The following is an 18,496-nucleotide window of genomic DNA, read 5'->3' as shown; positions in this document are numbered from 1 at the left end:
AGACAGAATTTTATTTGGTGTGATGACTAGCAGCTTGCTCTACATGTAAGTTAATGCAGCTGAATAGGAAAACCAAACCTGTAATGTTCTAATACAGTATTAGCAGTGTGCTGCTTGACGCAGTCACATGGATTAAATATCTAGGTGTAACACTGCAAAGAGATAAGAAATGGAGTGAGCACGTAAGAGCTGTGGAAGGGAGAGCAAATGGTTGACTTCAGTTTATTGGGAGAATCTTAAGAAAGTGTGACTCATCTGCAAAGGAGACCACATATAGAACATTCGTGCAAGCCATTATTGAGTACTGCTCGAGTGTCTGAGAACAGAGCTGTAATTTAAGTGAATCAGTGCACTAATGCTGTGGTTCCTGAAAATGACAAAGAATTCTAGAAGCTTAGAAACTATACATAAAGCAAGACATTTTTAAAACATTAATAAATGGTTTTCTCTAATCACAAGTAATTTACTTTTTCAGACCACTGAGAACCTGAAAAAAAAAGTCCACAAATTTTCCTCATCTATGGGAGATTTCAATTTACTTTTGTATGTAATTTACACAGAGTCATGAGAAAGCCTTATGGTGCTGGAACTTTAAAGGCCAGATGACGCAAATCTTTCTTGAAAATAGCTGTAGCTAATCAAAATTCCAATTCTTTACTATGGTTCCGGATTGATATCCCTCGACTCTCACAATCAGTAGCACCCTCACGAACTGTTTCGATGTTATATGTTGAACTGTCTGTTGAAGCACGGCCTGTGTGTTAGACATGAGCTCATTTTCTCTGTTTTCAACAAATTTTCCTGGGAGAGAACTTGACATTACTGTTGAAACGTACCCACAGTCACCGAGGGCGTAACTGAGAAATCTTAATTTTTTCTGTGGGAGACTCCCTACTCCTTAGATCCAGAAAGGGATGCAAGGCAGAAAAATTTGCAACAAATATTTGCATTGCATGTATGCATTATCCAGCAAAGAATAGACTAAGTGAAGATGATAAAGAGAGATCCACATTTACACTGTGTTGCTGTACTTTCATTTGGTAATATTTTTGCCTACTTAATAAATAAATCTGAATGCGTATGAGGTATGCATTCATTTCTATAAAATGACTGAAACATATAAACCTGAAAAGCCCAAAAAATAACTAGCAAAGAGCAAACCAAAATACTCATCAAATGCGAAAGGAATCATCCCAATCATTATTTTGTGTGTCTGCTGTCAGTTCCCTAGTCATTAAAGTCACATCTCCATTACAATTAGACTCAATGCCTGTCTTCTCTCCATGGCTCATTTGTAGTTTGTTGTTTCTCTCCTGCCTTGCTAAATAGCAACTGCAGGATGCAATGTCAAGACCCTTTGAGTTAAAACAAGTGCCTGCCACTTCCTTCTTTGCCTGCCCTAAAAATGTAAGATGTAGACTTGGTCACTTTTATAGCTGTCCAATTTGTTTGATGGTTCTTAAGATTTATGTTTTGTTCTAATCCCCCATGAGTACATCACACGGTGACTGATACAACAAACTTTATTAAGTCTTGAAAACAATTTATTGTAATGGGTACACTTGCCATGGAGTAGCTAACAATAACAGTCCAATAATACATATGCAGAGGTAAACATGTAACTGAGTTAGAGCTAGCCAGACCTCTTCTGTAAAAGCTGTAAGGCTGCTGGTAGACTGCGCAAACGAGAGGCTGCACATGCATCCATAAGTGATGGCCTCTGATGGTTGTTGAATTTCTAGCTGTGTCTGCTGATTTCTGTGGTGCGCCTTACGGCTATGCACCCGGATCTCAGTTGTGATCAGTGCAGGTCACTACACCTCTCCCATATTGGGAGAGCATTGCTGATCCCCAGGGCAAGTTGTGGACAGCTGTGATATGGATATGGCATCCACATCCATGGAGGCCCTGGAGGCAAGAGGAGCAATCAATCCCTGGTTGCTGGAGACCTGGAGATATGAGCGAAAGTGGCCAGTGCGAGGAGAGATCCAACAACCCCTCCGTCAGAGCACAAGACAACAGTGCTGGTGACAGGCAGTCCGAATTGGGATCCATGGCGATGCCTGGAGGCGGTGTGCAAGGTGAAGTTGACACTACTACAGGTGGAGTCTGGTCCTGTGACAATGAGCCTGTGAGGGATATGCACTCTGGCTGGAGTGCCACTGGAACTTCTGCCAGAGGCTGCAAAGGTGTAGGCTCTTTAGGCAGAGGCAGACTGGAACCTTTGCAGGTAGGCAGCGCACAACAACCAGGGTACCGGTGAAGGTAGAGTTGTGGCCAGGAAAGAGGGGAGGTTATTCACCTGGACACAAAGCTGATTACACAGCAGCCTTGTGGTAGACGATTACTGCCAGTATCCAGAAAGGGTGCTGACCAAAACCAGATGCCCAGACTTCTGCCCTGGCTAAAATCTTATATGCTGGAACACAATGGTGGGCAAGATCTGGGAGAGAGGAGATGGAGTGGTGTCCTTGGCTGGCATCCATGGAGAAACTTCACTAGGTTACAGGAACCAATAGGAGTTGTTTGGTAGGCTGTCAGAAAAAAAATTAACGCCTCTTTGGTGGGGAAGACTTGCAGATATTTTTTTATCTGGGTCTTAAAAGTGCAACCCATGTGTTTAGCCTCCCTTACGATTTTGGGTAAAAGGGAAGAGAGCTAACATCATGAATGCATCAGTGCATCAACGGCAATCAGCCAGACCACATTCAGAAACAAACACACAAAATCAACATGGATGCATTCCAAGGGCTGGGTTGCTGGAGGCCGTGGTGAGAGTGATGACCTGGGAACCGCGTGCAGACTGGTACACTGGGGACTTGCAACAACCAAGTGTTCCAGTTCTCGGTCAATGCCAGGCCAGTAAACATGTCTGTCAGCCAAAGCTTTGGTGCCACTTATGTAACACCTGTAAAACCTCCCACCTCAAACTTCAGGAAATGACCACCCATGGAGCTGCTTCGTCCATGAAGATGAGGAGGCAATGGTGCAAAACAAAGTAGTTGTGAAGCACAACCAACGAGTGGCCTGGAGGACGAAAAGACAACCCTGTTGGACGAGGCAGACTACCTGCCCGAGGATGGGGTCAGATGCTGTTGTTTTGGCAACTCGGGCCCTAATGAGTGGAAACCCGTCTACCACTTGGCAGGAGGAGGCATACAAATGAAAACAAACAAGCTCCTCCTGATTGAACTCTTGAGTTTGGGCCCACAGGCAGCCAGGATAAGGAGTCTATTATTTTTGGATGGTGCCCCATGGGGTGCAAATGAGTGTTATATTTGGAGAGGAACAAGGCCCACTGCTGCGACCTGTAGGCCACCTTATTGGGGACCCAGGAAAATTGATTAAATAATGAAATTAAGGCTTGTGGTCCATAATTCGTTGGAATTTGGTTCCATAAAAGAAAACTTGAATTTTGGTGACCACATACACAATGGCTAGAGCCTCGTTCTCAACTTGAGAGTGCTGGAACAGTGCTGTGCTGAAACTATTGTACTGAAAGTATTGCCTGCTCCAAAACACCTGCATTCTGATGACAAGGATCATCCCCACCCCATGTGTGAGGTGTCCATAGTCAAAACCACTGGTTTGTTTGGATCGAAGATAGCTAGATACAGTGCCGACTGGAGGTGTTCCTTCAGTATGGCGAAGGCCTGGTCACATGTTGGAGACCAGACAAAGGGAACACCTTTGTGTAAAAGGAGATGCAGTGGGTGCGCGATGGTGGGTGGCCCGGGAATGAACTAGTGGTAATAGGCAATGTTGCCTGAAAAAAGCTTGCAATTCATGCAATTTTGAAGGCTGTGGCAGGTCCGTAATGGCTCTCCATGGTTCAGATGCCCTACCTCAACAGATGGCTGAAAATTTTGGACTTCACAGATTGCAAGACAGATCTGTGGCCCAGAGTTTCTGGAAGAGGACTTGGAGGTGGTGCAGCTGGTAACTTGTAGCATGTCCTGTAATGACGACGTCATCCAGGTAGTTGAAGCAATGTGGAATATTGGATGTGACCTCTTCCAAACAGTGCTGAAAAATTGTAGGGGCATTTGCCATCCCAAACATTAACCATTAGTGATGACAGAGGTTGACTGAGGTGTTAATAACCATGATACACATGGATGGAGAAGAATTGACTCCTGCTAAGCGTGTGAACAGTTGATCAGAACATGGCAGTAGGCACATGTCAACCATGGACTGTGAATTCACGGTAGCCCTAAAACTGCCACAAAGGTGAAATTTACTATAGAAACTCTTAATGGTGACAAGGGGTGTCCCCCATTCTCTGGAGGAAATGGGAACCACAACCCCGAGAGAGGTAAGCCAGTCCAGCTCTGTCATCTTGACTTGGGAGCAGAGGGCCAGGGGACACTGCCTAGCACAAAAACATCTAGGACAAGCCAACCACTTCAAGGTTGTGTGCGCTTGAAAGGCTGTGGTGCACCATAGGCATTCCACAAACATATCCTGAAGTTCTGAGCACACAGATTCCAAAGACTTATAGGAGACATTGGCAGATACCACCTCTATGGAGACTGTGACTGAAAAAAGCCAAAGGCCTTCCTCCGTGATTTGGTCAAGCAAGGGAATTTGCTGCTTACAGTATCCCTTGAGGCACTGTTTACCATTGACAGCTGTGGAATGCTGAAGTCCAAATATGTTCGGGCATTAAGCAGGGAAACTGCTGCCTTAAGATCTACCTGCAAGGTGAACCAAAACTTGACAAAAAGCTTGTTGGAATTGTGATCAGGAACTGGCCCTGATGATGACACTTCCTGAATATCCCTATCTGTGGTCTCTTGGTGCTGCATTCTGTGCAGTTAAATGGCAGACTACCACATTGTTGCCTTTTATCTGAAATGACAGGCAGCCCATTGCTGGGGTCACTCTGATCTTTCACATTTGGAGTAACATAATGGCAATATGGAGGGGCAGCTGGAATTCTGTATAAGTGATGTATGGGAGCCATCGGGTCAGCTATCTTACACCACTGCAATGTCATCCTCCCCGGATGAGTAGATGCAGCCAGGCCATCCTCTACCACTGTGATATTATACCAAGTTTTCAATTGCTGATAAGCAACTTCTCACATCTCATACAACTAGGCACTTGAGAAAACTTCTTTGAGGGAGGGTCTCTCTAACTGGAGTGCCCATTGCCTGAGTTACTTATCCGGGGCAGAGGGAATGATAACATCGCATACCATGACAATCTGCATATTGCCCCTTTTCACTTGTATGTTGACAAAATGGCACTTGCGACTAAGGCCCTGGATGGTCACGACTGAGGCACAATGAAACTGATGGGGCTGCTTCTTGCATTGGTAAAATTCAACCCTTGCATCCAATAATAGGAAGATTACAACGAACATAAGGTGTCAAATGATGACAGCGAGGAAGGTTCTTGCAAGGGGGCCAACTGCCACAAGGTGGGAGAAAACCATGATAAAAACAGTGCATGATGTACCTCCGAGACATAACATGGAACATGTGAAAATGCTGCCACAGGCAGTGTCTGTAACCTCACAATCTTCTGATGGCTCACTGAATGGCAGGAACTGAGGAGGAAATGGAGCCAGAAAAGTCTGTACCATGACTGTGCTGGGATCCTTCTGTTACTGCACCAACATTTGACTCACCAAATGAAACAAAATGCAAAAAGCAATTGCACAATGAAGAACATGTGAAGATATGACCCTACTCATCGCCATTGTGTTGTAATCCCTCAAGAGAACACCACACAATGACTGCCAAACAAATTTTACTAAGTCTAGAAAACAACTTATTATAGAGGGCGCACTAGATACAGAGTGGCTGAAAACAACAGCTCAATAACACATATGCAGAGGTAAATATGTAACTGAGTTAGAGCTGGCTGGTCCTGTGTCTAAAAGGCCGTCTGCAGGCCAGCAGAGTATGTGGGTGAGAGTCTGCGCACACATCCATGAGTGGCGATGTTTGACAGTTGTCACTCTTTTTTTTTGCATCTCCCAAGTTCTGTGGCATGCCTTACAACTGAATGTCTGGAACTCGAGTGTTGTGCTAAATAAGTTCAAGCTAATCATAATGTAAGAAAAATATATCTAAAAACAAAGATGATGTGACTTACCAAATGAAAGTGCTGGCAGGTCGACAGACACACAAACAAACACAAACATACACACAAAATTCAAGCTTTCGCAACAAACTATTGCCTTATCAGGAAAGAAGGAAGGAGAGGGAAAGACGAAAGGATGTGGGTTTTAAGGGAGAGGGTAAGGAGTCATTCCAATCCCGGGAGCGGAAAGTCTTACCTTAGGGGGGAAAAAGGAAGGGTATACACTCGCACACACACACATATCCATCCACACATATACAGACACAAGCAGACATATTTAAAGACAAAGAGTTTGGGTAGAGATGTCAGTCGAGGCAGAAGTGCAGGGGCAAAGATGTTGTTGAATGACAGGTGAGGTCGCTTAGAGGAAGCCTTCTTGGTTACCCAGGCCTGCCAACCCAAAGTTTGGTACAGATTTATTGATGACATCTTCATGATCTGGACTCACAGTGAAGAAGAACTCCAGAATTTCCTCTCCAACCTCAACTCCTTTGGTTCCATCAGATTCACCTGGTCCTACTCCAAATCCCATGCCACTTTCCTTGATGTTGACCTCCACCTGTCCAATGGCCAGCTTCACACGTCCGTCCACATCAGACCCACCAACAAGCAACAGTACCTCCATTACGACAGCTGCTACCCATTCCACATCAAACGGTCCCTTCCCAACAGCCTAGGTCTTTGTGGCAAACGAATCTGCTCCAGTCTGGAATCCCTGAAGCATTACACCAACAACCTGACAACAGCTTTCGCATCCTGCAGCTACCCTCCCGACCTGGTACAGAAGCAAATAACCAGAGCCACTTCCTCATCCCCTCAAACCCAGAACCTCCCACAGAAGAACCACAAAAGTGCCCCACTTGTGACAGGATACTTTCCGGGACTGGATCAGATTATGAATGTGGCTCTCCAGCAGGGATACGACTTCCTCAAATCCTGCCCTGAAATGAGATCCATCCTTCATGAAATCCTCCCCACTCCACCAAGAGTGTCTTTCCGCAGTCCACCTAACCTTCATAACCTCTTAGTTCATCCCTATGAAATCCCCAAACCACCTTCCCTACCCTCTGGCTCCTACCCTTGTAACAGCCCCCGGTGTAAAACCTGCCCCATGCACCCTCCCACCACCACCTACTCCAGTCCTGTAACCCGGAAGGTGTACACGATCAAAGGCAGAGCCACGTGTGAAAGCACCCACGTGATCTACCAACTGACCTGCCTACACTGTGACGCATTCTATGTGGGAATGACCAGCAACAAACTGTCCATTCGCATGAATGGACACAGGCAGACAGTGTTTGTTGGTAATGAGGATCACCCTGTGGCTAAACATGCCTTGGTGCACGGCCAGCACATCTTGCCACAGTGTTACACCGTCCGGGTTATCTGGATACTTCCCACTAACACCAACCTATCCGAACTCCGGAGATGGGAACTTGCTCTTCAATATATCCTCTCTTCCCGTTATCCACCAGGCCTCAATCTCCGCTAATTTCAAGTTGCCGCCACTCATACCTCACCTGTCATTCAACAACATCTTTGCCCCTGCACTTCTGCCTCGACTGACATCTCTGCCCAAACTCTTTGTCTTTAAATATGTCTGCTTGTGTCTGTATATGTGTGGATGGATATGTGTGTGTGTGCGCGAGTGTATACCCGTCCTTTTTTCCCCCTAAGGTAAGTCTTTCCGCTCCCGGGATTGGAATGACTCCTTACCCTCTCCCTTAAAACCCACATCCTTTCGTCTTTCCCTCTCCTTCCTTCTTTCCTGATGAGGCAACAGTTTGTTGCAAAAGCTTGAATTTTGTGTGTTTGTTTGTGTGTCTGTCGACCTGCCAGCACTTTCATTTGGTAAGTGACATCATCTTTGTTTTTAGATATATTTTTCCTACGTGGAATGTTTCCCTCTATTATAATCATAATGTAATCTAGAAAAGGGAGGGGTTATTGCAGTAAAAGCATGATTAGATATAAATAAAAGTGGTTCAATTAGTTTAAACTAAACAGCCAGTCTGTTGCCGGAAGACCTACACACATTTTATTTCTGTTCTACCATACATAAGAATATACACTGAATTTATTATTTATCTATTTATGCACATTCGAATTCCATTATACCGTGTTTCCAATTTTTTGCATTCAGTATGAATTCATTGACTGAATCGAAAGGACTTTCTATAAGCAATAGTTTTGTTGTTTGCTTAAACTTCTCTTTCGAGCTATAGTTTGAAATATGAAATGGTAAACAGTTGTACAGTTTTACTGTTGTATAAGCAGTTACTTCTTTCTGGTTTAACTGTCATGTTGTGGAACACAACTCGCACGTGTACACACACACACACACACACACACACACACACACACACACACACACACACACACACACACACACACACACACACACACACATTGATCAACAAGAACATTATGACCTATAGTGGCAACGCATTGTGGCATAGAAGCAGTGAGGCCTTAGTAGGTTGCTGTAGGGAGTTGATACCACATCTGCACACAAAAGTGAAATAATCCCATAAATTTTGGGGAGGTGAGCAAATTGCTCTGATGCCACGTTCAATCACATCCCAGATGTTTTCAATCAGGTTCAGGTCTGGCGACTTGGGGGGCCAGTATATCAGTTGGAACTCGCCACTGTATTCCTCGAACTCCTGGCCTTGTGACATGGTGCATTATCTTGTGGAGAGATACCACTACCATTGCGAAACACAATCATCATGAAGGGTGTATGTAGTCTGCAACCAATGTACGATAATCCTTGGCCATCATGGTGCCTTGCACAAGCTCCACTAGGCCCATGGATGCCATGTGAATGTTCCCCAGAGCATAATGGAGCTGCTGCCAGTTGTCTCCATCCCGCAGTACAGCTGTCAAGGAGCTGTTTCCCTGTAATATGATACACTCGTGCCCTTTCATCGGCATGTGTTCTGAACTACATTCGTATCCACTTCTTATGAAGGTAGGCGAATTGGACTATAGTTTCAGAGCACAATGGATCTCCATTTTCGTACTGTGGTAAAATTGTGTCTACTTCATTTTATCTGTCTATTCCATAAGATATGAGTTAACTAGGTAGAAGAATGGTTTGGCCATTTCATTTGCCTTTAACTTCAAAAACTTTATTTAAAAGCCCATTTGTATCAGTGGAGGTTTTATTATCACTTTTACTATCCATTGTGCTGAAGTAGGACAGAAATAACATGAGTTAATGGTGGTGTCTTGGTTATTTTTTAGAAGCTGTAGGGCTTGCAGAGGATCACTTTTGTTATTTTCTGTAAGACTTTTGCATATGTTGGTAAAATATGTGTTGAAAGTGCCACTAACAGCTACAGGGTCTTCTATTATTCTACTCTTTACTTTGAGCCATAGGCTTTTATTACCTGACAAGTATCCTGTTTCTTTGTAAATTACCTCCCATGTGCTCCTGACACTGGTGGCTGAGCAATCATGTTCCCCACAAAAATTTTTGGGAGCTTACAGTGTCTTATTGTAACTTTTTAAAACTTTATAACACACCAAAATGATCGTTTGTGTGGATCTCTGTTACTAATATAAAGAGATATTAGTTTTGTACAGGATACAAGTAAACCCTTCGTCAGCCATGTCCCTTTTCCTTCACTGTCCTTGTTTCACTCGGTAGGCACTCTTCTGTAGCTTTTAAATAAATATTCAGTAAAACGTTGAACAGAAGCAAATATGAAGTCCTTCTGAAGGTTAGTAGAAGGGCTCATGCCCAATCAAATACGTTATTTTTACAAATTCCTGTTCAGTTGGGAAGAGGTTATTCATAATATACTTTCACTGTATACAAAAACTGTTACGCAAAACATATTTGGAAGTTCGTAAGATATTGTGAATTCGTGTACGCAGTTACACGAGGGAAAGGAAAAAAAAAAAAAAATTGTGGAGGCGCCGGGTATCGATCCCGGTACCTCTCGCATGCTAAGCGAGCGCTCTACCATCTGAGCTACGCCCCCTGACGAAAGTGAATGGAAATGTATCGATTGTGACTATTCCGAGTCGAATTGTTTATAATTAATTATTTTAGGTTGTAACGTAGATTATTATGTATGAAAGCGGAAATTCCGCTGTCTTACGTAATCACAATACGATAAACTTGGTGCAAAAATGTTTACCATTGTACTTCTGATTGGATTACTGCATCGTGTTGCTCCAAAGTGAAGAACTGTAAAATATCACTACACGTACGAATGTGTAATTATGAGGAACGGCATTGCAAAACATACATCACAGAAACTGAATCAAAATCCTTTTTATAATTATTTCTGTTTTAGTATATTGAATGGTTAAAATTATGGTAATAGAGAATGGACCGAGCTCCAAAATATAATGAAGTGTTTTAAGTATGCCTAACGCGGCGTAGGATGGATGGGAAAAAAAATTATTGCCGAAACCCGGGATCGAACCAGGGACCTTTAGATCTTCAGTCTAACGCTCTCCCAACTGAGCTATTTCGGCCAATGCGCAGATAGAAAACAAACATTGGTAGCGTTCGTTCCATTTTTTTATGCCGTATTTTTATAGATATAATTAGCACAACATTCATATGTTTACATGTGTACTTTGTATAACATTTTTATGCAGAGTGACAGTTGTTTTGCAATTCAGTGTTGATATACCACATTGGTAATACGCCACACTAGTGTAAGTGTAGAACATCGCGATCACTCTAACTAGCGGTGAAATACAGTTAAGTGGGATTTAGCTAGTAGGTACAGTTTCATAGAATTTTAAGATGTATGCCTCGAAGGTAACGGCACCATGAAAAAAGAAGAAAAGCTACAGCCTTTTTGAGTCTGTAGTAGATCGTGAAGTTACTTGGATTGGCAGTGCATATTCTTTAATGGAAAACATGTAAGTGCAACTTGGTTATTAGGAAACTATATTTTCTTGATCTACGTTTCTAGACTACCACAGTTTTAGGTCTCTTATTAATAAAGGTTGCAGTCCGACAATTTTTGTATTACGCACAGTTCATACAAGATCAAACACCGTTTACCTACTGTCGCAGCTGATTTTTATTAGTTCCATTCGAACTTGACGAAAAAACCTCTTCTTATTATCTAGTGCAGCGGTCGTCAAGCTTTTTTTTAATTTTTTTTATATATAGAGGGAATATTGACATTGTAGAGCGACACCTTTGGCCGCATAGGAAAGAGGGAGGGGGGCGGATGTAGAGTGTAAAGTGGCCTCCCAAAGATAAATTCAAATTTCACCAATCCGTGGCTATTGTTACAAGCTTACCACTTACGCATCTTCAATCTACATATCATAGGGTATCACACCTAATATATTCAAGTGAAAAAGAAAATGATATATTGGAACTACTGGCATTTTTTCGGGAGGCTTACAATTTTCCGTAAGCTGCTGCGGTCTCCTAAACTGACACACGGCCGGGAGAGCTATGAGCTGACCGCATGCCCCTCCATATTCGCATCCTGTGACACGCGTGTGCTTAGTTAGAATGACACAACAGCCGGTCAGTACCGTTGGGTACTGTGGCCACAGCCATCGCAAGAGGATCCCATGTTTGTTCATCTGATTTCCAGACACTTTTTCTATGCATCTTCACGCCCTAGAATCTGAGAGAATACCAAGCGGCTGCAGAAAACTGTTTTCAACTGGACTTTTGTATTGGACCAAATAGGACAGTGACGGATTTAAATAATGTAACTTAATTATTTCAAAATTGTCCTTAAGGAGTACAAAGGTGGACGATAGCTATGAATATAAAAGTGTTAAGAAGTTAGTTTTAGATATCTGGATGACAGAAAGCAGCTTTGAACAATGCTGCAATGGCACCTGCCTGCTCTGATTGGGGCACAGTAAAATGTTGGGAGTGCCACAGGGCTTGGTGCTTGGTCCCTTACGTTTCCTCATCTTTGTCAATGATCTGCCTTGCTGTATGACACAAAAATCACACTTCACCCCGTCTGCTGGTGATGCAATCATTACACAATACCCAACTGCAGTCTAGAGAACACTGCGACCACTGTATTCAAAGAAACTTTAGACTGGTCCACTTCTAATTGTCTGTCACTCAGAGTTCACAAGACTCAATTCATTCAGTTTCAATTAGCAAATAAAAAACAGGAAAATACTGAAATAAAATGTTGTGACAAAGTATTATTGAAACTTATTCAAACAGCTCGGGATCCTCACCGTGCCATTTCTGTACATTTTTTCACTAATGTGATTTGTGAACAATAATCACATAACTTACAAAACAAACAGTGAATATCATGATCATGATACAAGGAGTAATCATGATCTTTACAAAGATAACAAAAATCTCAGCATGGTACAGAAAGGTCGCAGGTTCGAATCCTGCCTCGGGCATAGATGTGTGTGATGTCCTTAGGTTAGTTAGGTTTAAGTAGTTCTAAGTTCTAGGGGACTGATGACAGATGTTAAGTCCCATAGTGCTCAGAGCCATTTGAACCATTTTTGAAGCATAAAAGTATACAATAAACTTCCCTTTCATGCTAAATCATCATTGGGGGTATGGCTAATTCCAAAAACAACTGAAACTTTATCTTTTGATTAGTTCTTTCTGTTCTTTACAGGAATTTTTGGACAGTGCGTAACAATTAGTACAACGTGTGTAATTTTTAAGAATTCCTAAAAGGAATGACTTATGTGGCAGTGGCATATCAATTGATGACAGAATGCTTTATATATGTATTAGAACGTAAGCCTTGCAATTTGTTTGTGTAATCATTATTACTGCTATAATCTGTGTTGTTGTTTAAACCCTTGAACCTCATGTATCTGTTTATACATGACTTATGCCCATTTAGATATAGTTATTACTGTAATAATCTGAGACATTCTACATCCTAGCAATACACTTGGCATCGAATATCTACGGAACACGAAAATAAATTAAATAAATAAAAACAAATGACATGGTAAAAACATTATTACTTTCCATACAAGTGAGCTAACAAGAATAATAAAAATTACTTATCTTACATCTGACGACTCAAAAGCAAAAACGTTTTTACTAAAAAATAACAGAACAAGCTTCCTCTGTCAATCTCACTGACAACGATGTCTGTGTATATTACAGCTATTCTGAACACTTCTCAGCAGGCAGCAGTGCGGGTCAGGGCAAAAAGAGAATGAGCGTTCGCTACTTTACCCGTCCTGGTCCCTTTACCAAACCTTCCCCTATCGCTCTTACTATTAACTGACAATCTCCATACAACTGTATGTTACATTAATTAGCAACAGTAATCGCAAACGAGAAGCGGTCACAAATATTTACTGCGTTTTTTGAACGATATTTTTCTTTTGCTGATTGCACTGTATTACAATACTGTTAATTAGACTGTGAAATACATGCTACAAGCATGCGCCACATTTGAGGATGACTGACTATAATGTGCATTCACGAATATACGAATATATGTCACTTGCGTTTGATATTTATACTACAAAGTTGATCAGTACTAGTTGCGCACGCTCGTGAGTTCTCCATTGTTGGAAAATAAACACTAAAATATTCCCGTTCTGACTTCTATTAACTCTGCAGTGGCAGCGCTGCATACCACTCTGACCCTGACGCAAGCGGCTGAAGTCACCAACGTCAGTTATAATTACGCACGCATTAAATATTACACTGTTTAACTACTTTTCTTCGTTACTGAGCAAGAAAAATACTCTTAGGGAGCTCTTAACCTTGTATTGTATGTTAACCGGGCACCTATAAACGACGGAGAGGCTCCGTCCCCGCCACAGCTGCATTGGTCCACAACCCCACGACGACTACCGCAGTCCACTTCACCCCTCCGCCGCCCCACACAGAACTACTCTTTCAGGGTTATTGTGCGGTTCGGTTCGGCCTCCGGTGGACCCTCCCAGGGAACGTCTCAGGCCGTGTCCACACTTGCGCGCCACGAACCACGAGCGGTGCGCGAGCCGCACGCGCGCCGCTCACCTTTGTTCGTTGGAGTTGTGGGTTGCAACGAACCTCCGGCGATCCACAGGAAACACACGAACATATAAGTATTCAGTTTGCAGCCAAGCTGTAAACATGTCTACGCGATGGGAAAATCTCGGGATTATGGTGATGAGTGGTGCGGCATTATTAATGACAAGTTTGTCGAAAAACAAAACGAAACGTCGCGTTGGTGGCACACTGAACTTTATAAAATAATAAATAATGCAGAACTTACGATGGATCTGAAGTCACAACAAATAAGTGGTCAATATAAAAATTTCTGTCGAATGTCACCGTCTGACCTTGAAAATTTGCTCCAGAAGATTGGACCGCATATTTCGAAAGAGGACACTAATTTCCGCTCAAGACAGGTGAGCATTAATATTTGTTGTACATAATCTGTTTACTTCTTGTTTATAATTCGCTGTATATTTATCGTAAGATCCTGACCAAATAAGCAATGGCGGGCGTGGATATAAAAAAGTTGACTGATCTTTATCTTTTTCATGAAATAAAGGCAAATAAAATCAATATGATTAATTCTTCCAGGTTAGCAGTAACACTGATTTTTTGCCACAGGAGATTCATTTACTAGCCTGCAGTATACTTTCAGGATTTCTAAGTAATCTATTGCTAGTCTGTGCAGCAATCTTCCACGAGTTACAAGGATATATCAAGGTAACATATTAACACCGCTGTTCAACTCTTTTAATTTTGAAAGTTGTTTTATTTTTTTAAATATTTTATAACTACAAAATTAAACTCCTTTTACACAAAATCATCAAAATCCATTAAACTTATGTTACACAAAATCCGAAAACTGTTCTGAAGTTATTGATGCAGCAGGAGATGGTTGAGAAGAGATAGGTGTCAAGGAATCAGATGGCGGCGATTGTACGGGAGCAGGTACTGGTTGCAAAGTGTGGAAAACGTATTGTTGAGAAAGTGTGGGGTGATACACACTTTCTGGAGGGATTTGCCAGTTGTTGGAATGCTGAGCACCTGCAGCAGCCCAATCAAAAAAAACCTTTTATCAGCTTTCACAAGAAGGTCGAACACGGCATGCTATAACGATTTCTGCGTTTCAGGCGAATATTTCTTCACTTTTGCAGCGACGTACGTAAAAAAGGCATCGATTTCGTCAGATTATTACACGGTTCTTTCTCCAATTTCTCTACAGCAATTTGTAAAATGTCAAACACACTTCTCATCATTGAGTCGTAAGCATCAGTTCGCTTACGCTTAGTAGGTCTGGCAGTAGATGTTAACCCTGTTGGCTCTTGTTCGCTGTCTTTAGAAATGTTGTGTCCTGATTCAATGTCATGTTAAATTCTAATAATCTCATTCGTCTCCTGTAAATTACAAGTAATAATCAATAGTAACCAATATTAATTATGTATTACTGGTATTACGTGACTAACATAAAACAGGAGTCTATTAAAAAACATTAAGTCGTGTCGTTCGCCTTAGACCAATAACGTAGTAGTTTTCCAGTCACCAAAACAATTATCAGTCCTGTTTTACAAATATAATATATACACTCAACCCCCGCCCCTAGTGGTTAAAGTAAGTTTAAGTATGACTTCTGTTTCAGCTACCTGCGACACCTGCAGCTTGCCGCTCGGGATTAGCCGAGCGGTCTTAGGCGCTGCAGTTATGGACTGTGCGGCTGGTCCCGGCGGAGATTCGAGTCCTACCTCGGGCATGGGTGTGTGTGTTTGTCCTTAGGATAATGTAGGTTATGTGGTGTGTGAGCTTAGCAGTTAAGTCCCATAAGATTTCACACACATTTGAACATTTGAACCTGCAGCTTGTAACACGTTGGAACCTGCCTCACTGTGTTGGTGCTCTGGACGGGAAACATGTTGTTTTGCAAGCTCCAATGAGCTCCGGTACAGAGTACTTCAATTATAAATCCAGCTTCAGTATTGTGCTTTTTGAATTAGTGGACGGGAATTGTAACTTTATGTTTGCTGACATGGGATGCCAAGGAAGAATTTCGGCTGGAGGAATTTTTCAAGGGACCAAGCTACATGGTATGATGACTGGGAGCTCATTGGGACTTGCGGTAGCGGAACCGCTGCCAGGGCGTTCTATGCAAATACCTTATTTCTTTGCAGGTGATAGTGCATTTGATCTAAGTGAAAACCACATGAAACCATACTCTGGAGACTTTGCCAAAGGAACTCCTTACAGAATTTTTAATTATCGCTTGAGTAGGGCCCGACGGATAGTCGGGAACGCCTTCGGTATATTAAGCTCAGTGTTTCGGGCTCTAAGAAAACCAATGCTTTTGGCACCTGAAAATGCCGGCCGTCGGTGTGGCCGAGCGGTTCTAGGCGCTTCAATCTGGAACTGCAGGACCGCTACGGTCGCAGGTTCGAATCCTGCCTCGGGCATGGATGTGTGTGATGTCCTTAAGTTAGTTAGGTTTAAGTAGTTCTAAGTTCTAGGGGACTGATGACCTCATTGTTAAGTCCCATAGTGCTCAGAGCCATTTGAACCATTTTTTTTTAAATGCCTAGGTAATAGTGATGGCAGTCAATTTGTTACACAATTATCTAAGGACCCATTCGCCAAATTTGTACACCCCTGCTGGCATTGACCATGAAGAGAATGGAGTTTTAATTGAAGGGTTATGGAGGGTTCAGGGAGAAGATAATACGACGTCTTTGTTACCACTGAGACAAGTCCCCCTACGATCCACAAATTATTCTCAAAAAATTAGTGATGAAATAGCAGATTATTGTACGAAAGAAGGCTTCCTAGAATGGCAACACAAATATGGTTGAGTACATCAACATTTTCTTACCGTCGTTAAGTCCTTTTCTTGGTACGTCCCTGTCCTCCAGAAACTTGAAAGCTTCATAAGGAAATCAACTGCTTACGTAAACGTCGTCTCTTCCTGAAACAGTAAAATATAGAATGCAGTAAAACCCTGTTTCAAAAATACAGAACTGTACAGTACTTATGACTGTTATTATGAAAGTTTGTATGATGTATGTAAATAAATCACTTAAAAATGAAAATTAAGCTTATTATTTTGTAATACTATCCTTTTTCTTAATATATTTTTTTCCGAATACAAAATTCATCGAATAATAATAAATGACAGTTGTGATCGGTCACATCACTGAACTTGTCAACTAATATAATTATAACAATTAAGAAATGGTTCAAATGGCTCTGAGCACTATGGGACTTAAAGTCTGAGGTCATCAGTCCCCTAGAACCTAGAACTACTTAAACCTAACTAACCCAAGGACATCCCACACGTCCATGCCCGAGGCAGGATTCGAACCTGCGCCCGTAGCAGTCGCGCGGTTCCAGGCTGAAGCGCCTAGAACCGCACAGCCACCCCGACCGGCCAAACAATTAAGAGCTTTAGGTACATAATATCGTATTAGATTCGCAACTTACCTTCTCCTGTTCCCATGCTGTTTTTCAATTTGCCCTTCTCCCATCGGTATGAAGACAGCAGAGATATATTTTTTTTCTTTTTTCTGCACTGGTCTGCAGATACATCCATCTCCGCAGATATTTCTGGCCGGGCATCTGCTTTCATGTGTATCCTGTAATGATCCTTATGCGGAGGATCCCAAAGAATGGATTGTTTTCTGTATTCATCATTTAGTTTAATTAAAGTCACTTCCGACCACTCCATATTTAATCGCTGGAAAACCAATCTCAAAATCCCTTTATTGAAGCCTGACAAAAATCGAAAGATATTAATTAAAATGTAATATTTTAGTTCAACTTAAAAATCCCTCTTTTCTCATTAACATCTTGCAGAACAATACTCACATGTGCACTAAAAACGATAAACCTTTCGCGCTCCCGTTCAAATCTGAACTGCGAACATTCAAAGTGTTCGTTGGAAAAACGGACAGGAGATGGATCGTGCTGCGTCGCGCAAGCGCAGCGCGCCCTCAGTCCAAATACACTACTGGCCATTAAAATTGCTACACCAAGAAGAAATGCTGATGATAAACGGGTATTCATTGGACAAATATATTATACCAGAACTGACATGTGATTACATTTTCACGCAATTTGGGTACATAGACCATGAGAAATCAGTACCCAGAACAACCACCTCAGGCCGTAAAAACGGCCTTAATAAGCCTGGGCATTGAGTCAAACAGAGCTTGGATGGCGTGTACAGGTAGCTTCAACACGATACCACAGGTCATCAAGAGTAGTGACTGGCGTATTGTGACGAGCCAGTTGCTCGGCCAACATAAACCAGGCGTTTTCAATTGGTGAAAGATCTGGAGAATGTGCTGGCCAGGGCAGCAGTCGAGCATTTTCTGTATCCAGAAAGGCCCGTACAGGACCTGCATCATGCGATCGTGCATTATCCTGCTGAAATGTAGGGTTTCGAGGGGATCGAATGAAGGGTAGAGCCACGGGTCGTAACAC

The 18,496-nt window shown here is 42.3% G+C and overlaps 2 non-coding genes across 2 annotated transcripts; both read right to left on the bottom strand.

Annotated features, from left to right (window-relative positions):
- Nucleotides 1-10,012: 10,012 nt before the first annotated feature.
- Nucleotides 10,013-10,085, bottom strand: Trnaa-agc (transfer RNA alanine (anticodon AGC)). The gene has a single exon. It is a non-coding gene; the product is annotated as a tRNA-Ala (tRNA).
- Nucleotides 10,086-10,514: 429 nt separating this feature from the next.
- Nucleotides 10,515-10,587, bottom strand: Trnaf-gaa (transfer RNA phenylalanine (anticodon GAA)). Its single transcript has one exon. It is a non-coding gene; the product is annotated as a tRNA-Phe (tRNA).
- Between the last annotated feature and the right edge of the window lie 7,909 nt (nt 10,588-18,496).

Source organism: Schistocerca serialis, chromosome 7, assembly GCF_023864345.2.
Source record: "Schistocerca serialis cubense isolate TAMUIC-IGC-003099 chromosome 7, iqSchSeri2.2, whole genome shotgun sequence".
In the NCBI taxonomy this organism is placed as follows: Eukaryota; Metazoa; Arthropoda; class Insecta; order Orthoptera; family Acrididae; genus Schistocerca; species Schistocerca serialis.
Note: the sequence above shows the minus strand (reverse complement) of the source record. Positions and strands in the feature narration are given on the sequence as shown.